Raw genomic sequence first — 11881 nt, forward strand, 5'->3', positions numbered from 1 at the left:
CGTCTCTGATTTATTCTGTTACATGATGTTGTCCTCAGACCATCATATGAATATGTCGACCTCAAGTCGTCTCTGATTTATTCTGTTACATGATGTTGTCCTCAGACCATCATATGAATATGTCGACCTCAAGTCGTCACTGATTTATTCTGTTACATGATGTTGTCCTCAGACCATCATATAAATATGTCTACCTCAAGTCGTCTCTGATTTATTCTGTTACATGATGTTGTCCTCAGACCATCATGTAAATATGTTGACCTCAAGTCATCACTGATTTATTCTGTTACATGATGTTGTCCTCAGACCATCATATAAATATGTCGACCTCAAGTCGTCTCTGATTTATTCTGTTACATGATGTTGTCCTCAGACCATCATATGATTATGTCGACCTCAAGTCATCACTGATTTATTCTGTTACATAATGTTGTCCTCAGACCATCATATGAATATGTTGACCTCAAGTCGTCTCTGATTTATTCTGTTACATGATGTTGTCCTCAGACCATCATATGAATATGTTGACCTCAAGTCGTCTCTGATTTATTCTGTTACATGATGTTGTCCTCAGATCATCATATGAATATGTTGATCTCAAATAAACACTTCAGATCAATAAAAAATGTGCTCCATCAATTGCTTTCCTGATGATATAACCTCACAGAAAAAAAACAGTAAAATATTAATATTTATAACAAGTCTTTATCATTGCTTCTGTTTTTAGACTAAAGGACACCAAGTGGCAATAACAGCACACAATGGAAGGTATGTTTTTGTTTAGTTTTTTTTTTTTTTTACTTTATTTTGTGTAATTTAACCATGTTTCATTTTTTACATGTTTTCAAATCTAACGCAATGTATACCTTGCTTGTGGTTGGGGGAGAGGCTGCTTCTTTGTAAGCTACAGTACCAGAGAAGCAACTTCTCACAGCATGTTGTTATAAACATACATTTGCAATGTTATCAGGCATTTTAAATTGTATTGATTTGAAAATAAAACATTTGATTTTTTTATTGATGTATTTGATTTATTGACAATTTTATTGTTAATTAAAGCCCGATGTGGTTTGCAAGATGTGTCATCTATTAATTATTTTTCATATTTGCAGATGATAAAGCATTAAGTTGTCTCCTGAATAAAAGGCCAAAGTTCACCATAGGAAGTGTGGGGCCATACTATCTACAAGTGGAAAGTTTTAAAACTTTAATGGAGGACAAGGAGGTTTCTGACGAGGTAACTTAATTTCCTTATAGTAAGAAGCTATTTAAATTCTTACACTTTAAAACAAACAGCCATGGCCTCTGACTAGGATTTAGCCTTCACATTTTTAAAAAAAAGTTCTGCATGGGGTTCACAAACCTTTTTTTGCTAGTCAGATGCTAAATACACTGAAATACATAAACAAACTGGGAATGCATAAAAATAAATAGCCTGCTTTTTGTATTGGCTCTTGTCTAGCACCAAAACATGCCTCTGACATCTGGACATTTTGTACCTTAAAAGTCCATTCTAGAACAAGACTGATGATAAATGACTTACAACCTTTCTATTTGACTCAAAATAGAGCAGTTGAATTATTTTATCTCACATTTTTCCTTTAAATTTTCAGGTCATGGATTCCATATGTAATGTCCTTAGCAAGGTAAGTGTAATTTTAATAGCAATAATTTGAATTATATTGTACTGTATATAGTTGATTTGAAACATATTTATTTGTTCATCTCTGTTAAAAAAAAAGGGAAATATTTTATCCCTCTACTTTAAATCAGGATCACCCAGGGGTTGTGTACAAAAGCCTCACTCGCCCGCTCGATCCCCCATGATTGGCCCGAATTGCCTGCAGCTGCGACTCCCTCGCGTGTTGCACAGAAGACACACCTGTCACGAATTATTAGGCAGGGGATATAACTTACCTGGTCAAGCAGTGCCTCTGTTTGCATCCGGGTGTGACCTGACCGAACTCGCATCTCCTATTTCCAATCTCCTGATCTCCTGCTAGCCCTGTGATTAATCCTGTGTGCGTCTTCCAAACGTGAGTTACTTTCCTTTCTCCACTTGCAACTGTTAGACGTGGTGGTTGCGGTGGTATTACGATTGCCACACCAATCCCTAATGCTCTCAGCTGCCTTTGCTATCCATTGTGGGCCGTCAGCGTGCAATTGAGTTGGCTGCGAGTGTCTGTGCACTAAGCAACGGTATCGCGTGTACTATGCAACCGGAAGTAGCATAAACCGGAGCACACACACCCATATCCACACGCTCATATACCAGCCAGGAAGACAAGAGACAATTTAATAAATACACCCTTCGAGGTGAACTTGGCTGAATTCTGTCTGTGTCCTCCTCCTTCCAACCTTATTCAACTCTCCAACCATCTGACCGTGGTTTGCCTGTACCCTGCCTCTTTCCAAAGTGTCCCAGCCCCCCACTGAGAGTAGCTGCTAATTCGTTCAATGGTCCTTCGAGCCGGAGGAGAGAGACGATGTCAGGTAATGGGTTGGAGGCAGAGAGGCCAGGCGAAGAACGTGGTCTCCAGCGACCAGATGCGATCAGCCATGAATCTGAGCCAAGTGATGCCACTGTGACCGATCCACGCCCTCGCAAAGTGAGGAGACCACCAGACCACTATACTGTCCCAACGAGCTCCAGCCGTACCCCCCGTGCTACTTTAGCCATTAACTTGAGTTCCCCCCCTTCACCAGAGAGAGTGGACGGAGCTAATCCGGATCCACCTCCAGTCCCTGTAGAGCCCTTGGCAGAGCTTCATGAGCCCCCCGGGAGTGGAGGTCGAGCTGTTCCTCTTCAATCCAGTGATGCTGTGATCCCACAAGGTTTTGCAACAGTTCCTAGAGCTTCCGTCTCTGATGCTGCAGGCCTTACCAGGCCACATGTTAGCTTGCTGAAGGCTTCGCCAGGGGTCGTGCGGATCCAGCCAGTGACAGACAAGTAGCCACACTGGAGGAGAGGAGGAAGCTCCCGGCCCTGGAAGAGTTGGAGGAGCAAATAAGGGAAGAGCGAGAAGTGGATACGAGGTACCAGCAGCTGGATGAACAAACACACCAGGCCTTACGAGAAAGAGAGGGGATTACCAAGAGGCTGCAGGAGGAGAGAAGGCTGCGTAAAGCGAGACGCGAGATGGAAGAAGCTCGGCTGGTTGCAGCTCTGATCAAGGAGGAGCGTGAGACAGAGCAGCAGGTAGACATCCGCCCCTCCTGGAATATTCAGCAGCCGGGCGGACCGCAACTGAGACCAGGCCCTGCCCTACATCTCAGCTCATTCCCAACTGAGGATCTCCATCCTTCTCTATCTCGTCATGTCCATACCATCTCCCTTGGCGCGACAGAGCAAAATCAGAGCCCGAACGCTTACCCAATCACCTTTCCGTCAGCTTCCACAGACTGAAACGAGGGCGGGATACCCACGACGGGATGAAGGATCGTATGTGCCTCCCGTGCCTCTGGCGTCTTCCCGCGGTGGGGAACCATTCATGGAGCCGCAGGGCCGTCTAACCTCCCGTGATGAAGAGCCATTCCCTGTGACTCCAATGTATCCAAAGTCTCCCAGGGGTCATGAACCGTGTTCCGAATTTTCGTTGCCGACTTCTGATGGTGAGGGGCCAGATCCACAGCCTCCAGTGCCATCTCCTGGAGGGGACGATCCACCTCCAGGTCCCCGGCAGCCATCTCCAGCACCTCCCGCATGCCCAGCGGCTCCAAACAATGTCGGGCCATCACCATTACCTGAGAGAGGAACTGACCTGATGGAGCTATTAGTTGCATCGGCATATGGAATTCCAAGACCAAAGTTGCCTTACTTTGACAGTGGCAGAGAAAGCGACTTTGTTCTGCTGGATATGACTTTGGGCAATCTGGTGGGCATCCATACCCACCTTTCAGAGCATTTCAAGTTCCAGATCCTTCTTGACCATTTGAAGCTCCCGAGCGCCTATAGACTGGCTAAGTCACATATGTATGCCAGAGACCCCTATACATCCGCCCTGGCTGCTCTGAGAACTAGATATGGACAACCTCGCTAGCTAGTCCAGAATGAGATAAGCAGCATTTTGAACACCCCACCTATCAAAATGGGCGATAATGCTGCCTTTCAAGAATTTGCTCTCGCTGTTAGTTCTCTTATTGGGCTGTTAGAGTCAGTAGAGGGGAAGAATGGCAGTGAACTAAAGTGTGGCTCACATGTAGATAAGCTTATGGGTAAATTGCCCCCTTCATATCGTGATGGGTTTGTCGAGCACTGCTATGCTCAAGGCTACTTGAAGGATGGGACCACGAGAACATACACTCTTCAACATCTGTCGGCCTGGCTACGAGGGAAGGCAAGAGCCAGGAGTAGGGATGCGCGGTATACCGGTATTACAAAAATACCGGTATATAATAAATTTCAAACGGTACAATATCATAATTTTGTTAAATTCGGTATTTAATGCGCTGCTGTTCCGAAGTTCTCCACTAGGCGGCAGTGCGCTACCGAAACTGACGCGGGTCACGCGAAACCGGCAAACAAAGGAACACGACGGATCAAATGAAGCTCATTCGAATTTCTATAGAGAGAAGTATCAGTGAAATAAAGCATTACTTTGCCTGCTAAAGTAATGAGAATAGTAAAGTAACAGACCTCAATGAATGCACCACTCTGCAAACGTTGCTTTCAATAAAGTGTTTCCATGGGAGGCAACACATCAAATCTGCCGAAGCGCTCGTCAGTTGCTCATCCTGACTAGTTCAAAGAGTTCAGAGATCGACTGGTGAGTTCATCATTCAACTGATTTAATTTAGTCTTTTATTGAACACTGAACAGCGCACATACATTAGAGCTTATCAATTAAATATGGTAAACACGAGAGATCAAATCTTATTCTTGCATGACACGGTAGAACCAATTCAGTTTAGGTCTCATCATTTTTGCAATTTCAAACAAACATATTCATTTAATTTGAATTAATAAAGAATAAAAGTAATAGCAAAAACTAATAGCATTATTGCCGCTTTTGCGACCCATAGAAAGAGAGAGAGAGAGAGAGAGAGTATAATAAATATTAATAATATTAGCCTACAATTAAGCTACATTTGTCAAAATTCATTAAGAAACCTGGCCTAACAATATAGCATTGATTAATCTAGATCAATCAGTAATAAAATGACCTAAAAATGTAATACATGTTTATAACATTGCAATGCATTATATGCATAATCTATACCCAAACACAAACAGTAAGCAAACCAAGATGAATAAACGCTATAAATGTTGATAATTCTCTGTTGATGCATGACAGCTAATGGTTTACATGCCATTTCATTATTCTATTATTATATGTTAATCTATTATTATTATTATTATAGATATTAACCTATTTTAATTGTATAATTTCAGGGTTTTTTTTTCTTTTCCAAAATCAAAATTTTACCTACTGTATGTTCCTTGACTGAATTTATTTATTTTGAAAATTTTGATTTGTTTTTGTTTTTTGATACTTTCTGGTAGTTGAGAGTTTCAAGCAGTGTTTAATATAGTTGTTTCAATTCACTTAAATTTAGACTCTTTTTTTTCCCCCCGACTGTGGTATCGATTTAGTATCGATACCGAGGTATTAGGTTCTGGTATCGTACCGAAGTCAAAATTGTGGTATCGAGCCATCCCTAGCCAGGAGTGTGGTGCAGCAGTTGACCTCTGTCCAGTGGGAAAGGAAAGAACCTGTTGGTAAAGAGGTGAGGCACAGAGAGAGTCCAACCACCTTGTATCTCACCACTGCCTGTACCACGTCGAATGCCATTGCCACTACTACCTCCAACCCTGAACGGAGGCATATGGCCAGCACTATTGCAGAGGGACAGGGTAAGAAGTCTCCCTCCAAAAATAAGCATAAGTTCCAGCCTTACTGCCCTTATCACAACAACCGTGATCACTTCTTTGGATCATGCCCAGAGGTGATGAAGTTCACTCCAGCTCAGCTAAGGGATTGGATTGTGGAGAATAAAAGATGCCACAAATGTGCCCGCTGTCATTCGCCAGACAAATGCACACTGAAGAAACCTTGTAACCTGTGTAACCAGCTGCATTTGACCATCCTCCATGACATCAGCGGTCAGAATACGACCAAAATCTTGATGGTTCAATCTCCCCATGAGGAAGCGGTCTACCTTGACCTGCCCAGTCGCTCACCGAGGGTCTTGCTTAAGGTCTTGAGAGTGACCTTACACGCTGGGGGCCATAGCCTGGAGACATTCGCTCTTCTCGACGATGCCTCTAGTCGAACAATCATCTTGCCCACTGCTGGTCAACATCTTCACCTCCAGGGGGAGCCAGAGGTGCTTTATCTGCAGACTATACGGCAGCGGGTAGTCCCGGTGGAGGGCATGACTGTGTCCTTTTCTATATCGCCGGCAGGGCAACCGGAGATAAAATATCCCATCCAGAATGCCTTCACCTCTCTGTGCCTTAGCCTGGCTGAACACACCTGCCCTGCAGAGGCCCTTAAGAAGCAGTATCCCCACCTGAGAGAGTTGCCACTTCAGTCCTTTCCCCGAATAGCACCTCTTGTGCTTATCGGCTCAGATTACCCTGAACTGATCGTTCCGACTGAGCCTGTCTGGATGGGTCCGAAGGGTGGACCAGTGGCAGTTCATACAGCATTAGGCTGGGCCATGCAGGGACCTGTTAGTGTGACCTCCCGCCCGGATGTGCACCTCGAGTCCTGCCTCTTCATGACCTCTACCGCCAATCCGTTACCTTGTGCCACTGCGGAGCTCCTTAGGAATGTCGAGTTGTTGTGGAAGCTGGATGCTTATCCCCACCGAAGCAGCAAGGATGTGACTCGCTCGAAGCATGATGAGTATGCATTGGAGCTGTTACGGACCAAGACTGTCCCTGTGACCGTTGATGGCATTCAACGATATGCCACACCCTTGCTACGTGCCCCGAATCGCCCTTTGCTTTCGGTCTCCAAATATTCCGTCATGCCCTTGTTGCGGGGAACAGAAAGACGACTGGACAGGGATCCTGAACTCGCCAACATACACCATAATGAGATTGTTACGACCCTTGGCTCAAGGGAAGCAACAAAAACAAGGGACACACGCAAACCAAATTATAGGCTCAAAAATAATGTTTATTTAACTACAAATAATAAGACAAAACAGAATAATGAAATGAAAACAATTAAAGAAAATAAAAGTGTTTCTGTAGTAATCAGCAAAATCAGTGTGTAGAGCACGGTGCATGGTTGAAAGTGTAATGCAATGTTGAGGTTTGAAATGTGAATGCAAAAAACAACAAAATACAACGCAAGCCAAACACCAAAGCAAAGTCCGAAACCAAAGAGCCCTCCTTCCTTGGCTCAGATGGTGATCTTTTAAGCGTCTAAGGTCACAGGTGTTTCCATTGAGGCAATTAGGCCATTTGATGCAATTAGCGCGCTCAGGTACCAACAGCAACACTCAAGACCAACAGCAGGGGTCGTCACACCCCTCCCCATAAAGACAGGGACTCCCACAAAGATCCCTGTAACAGAACAAACAAATCTCAACAAATAGGCATAATATATTACTCAAGTTCAGGACCAAAGACAGCTCCCAATAACGCCAAAGGGAATGATGCATTTGAATCCAATAGATTAAAATGCATCACGAGCACGTGACAGCGCATCAGCTACCACATTTTCCAACCCTCGTATGTGTCGAATATCCAGACAGAAGGATTGCAAAAACAAGGACCAGCGAACCAACCTCTGGTTAGGACACTGCAAAGAATTGAGAAAGATTAATGGATTATGATCGGTGTATATCACAATAGGTGCACAGGCGTTAAGGTAAACCGCAAAATGCTGCAAGGCCCAAATCAGGGCTAATGCTTCCTTTTCGACCACAGAATAGTTACGTTGGTATGAGTTAAACTTTCTCGAAAAGAAACTAACTGGATGGTCTACTCCGTCCACATTCGACTGCTGAAGAACAGCTCCAGCCCCAACATTACTGGCATCAACGTGCAACGTGAAGGGTTTATCAAAGCACGGAGCCATAAGCACGGGCGCTGAACACAGCAGGGATTTTACGTTCTCAAAAGCTAATTCGCAACTGTTAGACCATAAAAACTTTGTCTTACCCTTTAACAAGTCTGTCAGTGGTGCTACCACAGTAGAGAAATTGCAACAGAAAGATCGATAATATCCTACCAACCCTAAAAACCTCATAAGCTCTTTCTTGGTCGTTGGGGAAGGAAAATTCTGGATGGCTTGCAATTTAGCCTGTATCGGACACACTTCTCCATTCCCCACTACCTTCCCAAGATACGTGATGGTCGCAAACTCGCATTTGGCCAAATTCACGGTAAGTCGAGCATCAGACAAACGTCTCAACACCGAACGCAACCGTGTTAAATGAGACTCCCAACTGTCACTAAAAACGACTAAGTCGTCCAAATAGACGGCACAACCCTCAAGACCACAGATTACACGATTCATGAGGCGTTGAAAAGTCGCCGGAGCATTTCGTAGACCAAAACTCATGACCCGGTAAGAATGTAACCCTGACGGGGTGACAAAAGATGAAATTTCTTGTGCTCTCTTGGTTAAAGGCACTTGCCAATAGCCCTTCAGCAAGTCAAACTTGCTGACGAACTTGGCTGAACCAACTTGGTCCACACAATCCTCGACTCGGGGCAAAGGAAAACAGTCCGGCTTGGTTAAGGCGTTAACTTTACGGAAATCCGTACAAAATCTTACAGTACCGTCTGACTTTCCAACTAAAATACACGGAGAAGCCCAATCAGAAAAAGAAGGTACTGCAATATCGTGATCCTGCATATATTTAATTTCCCTCTCCATCAGTTCTCGTTTCTCAGGCGCAACACGATAAAAACGCTGTTTAATAGGCTTTGCGTCCCCAACATCGATATCATGTTCTACCCATTCGGTACGCGATGGCACATCTCCAAACAATTCAGGAAAACTACGCAATATGCTACATAATTCCTGACATTTTTCAGGCGATAAATGATGGAGAGTAAACTCCAAATTGTGCAATGACTCGGAATTATTCAAACGGCCACGAAAGACACAATCATCGGGCGAGAGCGTCTCCTCTTCCTCACCCACCAAACTCTCAACATTACCCCCACCGATAGAAACGGTGGGAAGTGCTGAATGTAAAGAAATCACATTTGCTACAGGTTTGGTTTCTTTTTCATAATAGGGTTTTAATAGATTTACATGGCACCGTTTAACTGACTTTTTACGCGATGGCATCGAGACGTCATAATTTTCATCAGTCAATTTTCGTTGTACAACAAATGGGCCATCAAATTTGGCTTCAAAAGGAGAGGATACAATCGGCCGTAAGACAAGAACTTGATCGCCTGGTTCAAACACTCGATGTTCAACCGTACGGTCATACAATTGCTTCATATTTTTCTGATGTTTTCCTAAATTTAATTTAGCTAATTCTCTAGCCTGGATGAGTCGATTTTTAAACCCCAAAACATATGACGCCAAGTTTTTAGGAGGTTCTACAGCTTCACCAACCTGCTGAAAGACAGACAACAATCCACGAACATTATGGCCAAAGACCAAGTCATTAGGGCTGAAACCCGTACTTTCCTGCACTACTTCACGGGCAGCCAACATCATCCACGGCAAACCCTCCTCCCAATCTCTATCCAGTTGCACACAGTACGCACGGAGAAGTGACTTTAACGACTGGTGGAATCTCTCCAATGCACCCTGACTTTGTGCATGATACGCCGTCGATTGATTATGCTTAATGTGCAGCTGTTTTAACACCTGCTGGAAGAGATGCGAAGTGAGATTTGAACCTTGATCACTTTGAATGATTTTTGGAATCCCAAAAACAGATATAAACTGGGTCAAAGCTTTCACAATAGAACGGGACGTAATGGTACGTAGTGGATATGCCGCAGGAAAGCGCGTGTTCAAACACATCACAGTGAATAAATAACTGCTACCTGACTTCGAACGGGGAAGTGGCCCTACGCAATCAACAATAAGATGTTCGAAAGGTTCACCAGTAGCCTGAATTGATTTCAGTGGAGCTGGTTTCAACACCTGGTTTGGTTTACTCGTTAATTGGCAGGTTTTACATGTCTTAATATAAGCAGAGATGTCTCGTTTTAAACGCGGCCAAAAAAAATATCGCAACAGGCAATCATAAGTCTTACGCACCCCCTGATGACCAGATTGATCATGCGCAATTTCGATCATCATTTGTTGAAATTTAGTAGGAACAACAACCTGAAAAACAGGATCTCCCACAAAATTTTTGTGAGGACTCCATTTTCTCAACAACACTCCATCTTGAACAAAATATCCACGGGAAACGTTACACTCCTCTACTGGAGGCACTGCACTCCGTAAGAGTTCATCCAAAGAGGAGTCATTCCGCTGTTCCTTCCCTAATTCTTCTGCAGAAACAGGAAAAGACAAAGCAGACAAATCAGGCATAAACAACTTCATGCCGACTTTATCAGATTTAACCTCGTTTTGACCACATACTACATCCCTATTGGCACATTTCATTGCACGAGTGACGACACACGCTGAATCCTGACACAAAGAACTCAGTTCAGATTCAACTTTCTTATCAGTCATCACTATGGGAAACACTGAAGTATCAGCCCACACTCGTTCACCTACCAGTCCATTTCCCAGAATTATATGGACTCCCTCCACTGGCAAGGCTGGTCGTACTCCCATTACAACCTCACCTTGAATCAAATCAGACTGAAGCCTTACCTTATGAAGAGGCACAGACAGAGTATTCAGTCCTATTCCACGAATTAACACACTCTCACCAGTATGAGACTGTGAGGAAAAAGGCAATACTGATTCCAAAATAAATGAATCCATTGCGCCAGTATCCCGCAAGATTTTAACAGGGATTTCCTCTTTCTCTCCAACCAGGGATACACGCCCCTCTGTAATAAAAGGCGAGTAAGAAGATAAATCAACATCAAATTTTTGATTTTCAAAAATTTCACTCCCTGAAGACAGGACTGGTGCCGCGAGAGCAGAAGGTTTAACATGTGAGCTCTGTGCATTATGTTTGGACTTCTTTTTAAGGACCGGACAATCTGCTTTCCAGTGTCCTTTCTCATGACAGTAATTGCAAATCTTGTTTGGATCAAAAGTTCCTGTGGAAACGAGGTTACCGTTAGACGGAGACTTTATGTACTGAACATCACGAGCATGCCAATCGACAAAAGTGGTTTTGTGCGTCAGTACAAAATCATCGGCCAACCTAGCCGCTTCCTCTGGTGTTTTAACATTATGCTCACCAATGTACACAGCTATACGGCTTGGGACTGAATTTTTAAATTGTTCCAACACCATCAAATGCGTTAAATCCTCCAGTGTTTTAATGTCTAATGATGAACACCAATGATTAAAGTGTTTTCTCAGATCACGCACAAATTCTAAGTTTGTTTGTAACTGGTCTTTTTTCTGCCATCGAAAGCGCTGTCTGTATGCTTCGGGTACACATTCATACGCCTTTAAAATTAAAGATTTAACTCTCTCATAATCTTTACAATCATCCACCGACAATGAAGAAAAAACTACTTGTGCTTTCCCAGTTAACACACACTGTAGTAGAGCAACACGATTATCATCGGACCAGTTCCTTAATTCTGCCATGCATTCAAATAGAGTAAAGAAAGTATCAGGATCTTCCTCGTTGAATTTAGGAATGAGTTTTAAGTTTGAATTGATCGAAAAAAACACATTCTGTTCCTGACCAGAACCAGAAAGCTTACCTTCTTTCACTAGGTTGAGCTTGAGAAATTCCAAATCCAACTTTGCCTTTTCTAATTCCCTTTTACCTTGTTCAGCACGCAGTTTTATGTTCTCATGGT

At 43.5% G+C, this 11881-nt stretch overlaps 1 long non-coding RNA gene across 1 annotated transcript; it reads left to right on the plus strand.

The window, feature by feature from the left end:
• Nucleotides 1–656: 656 nt before the first annotated feature.
• On the plus strand, nt 657–11631 carry LOC148977213 (uncharacterized). Its single transcript, XR_016145592.1, has 4 exons — nt 657–768; nt 1113–1237; nt 1614–1646; nt 10932–11631. It is a non-coding gene; the product is annotated as an uncharacterized LOC148977213 (long non-coding RNA).
• The last annotated feature ends 250 nt before the right edge of the window (nt 11632–11881 follow it).

This window comes from Pimephales promelas, chromosome 11 (assembly GCF_988280905.1).
Source record: "Pimephales promelas chromosome 11, fPimPro1.hap1.1, whole genome shotgun sequence".
Taxonomy (NCBI): domain Eukaryota; kingdom Metazoa; phylum Chordata; class Actinopteri; order Cypriniformes; family Leuciscidae; genus Pimephales; species Pimephales promelas.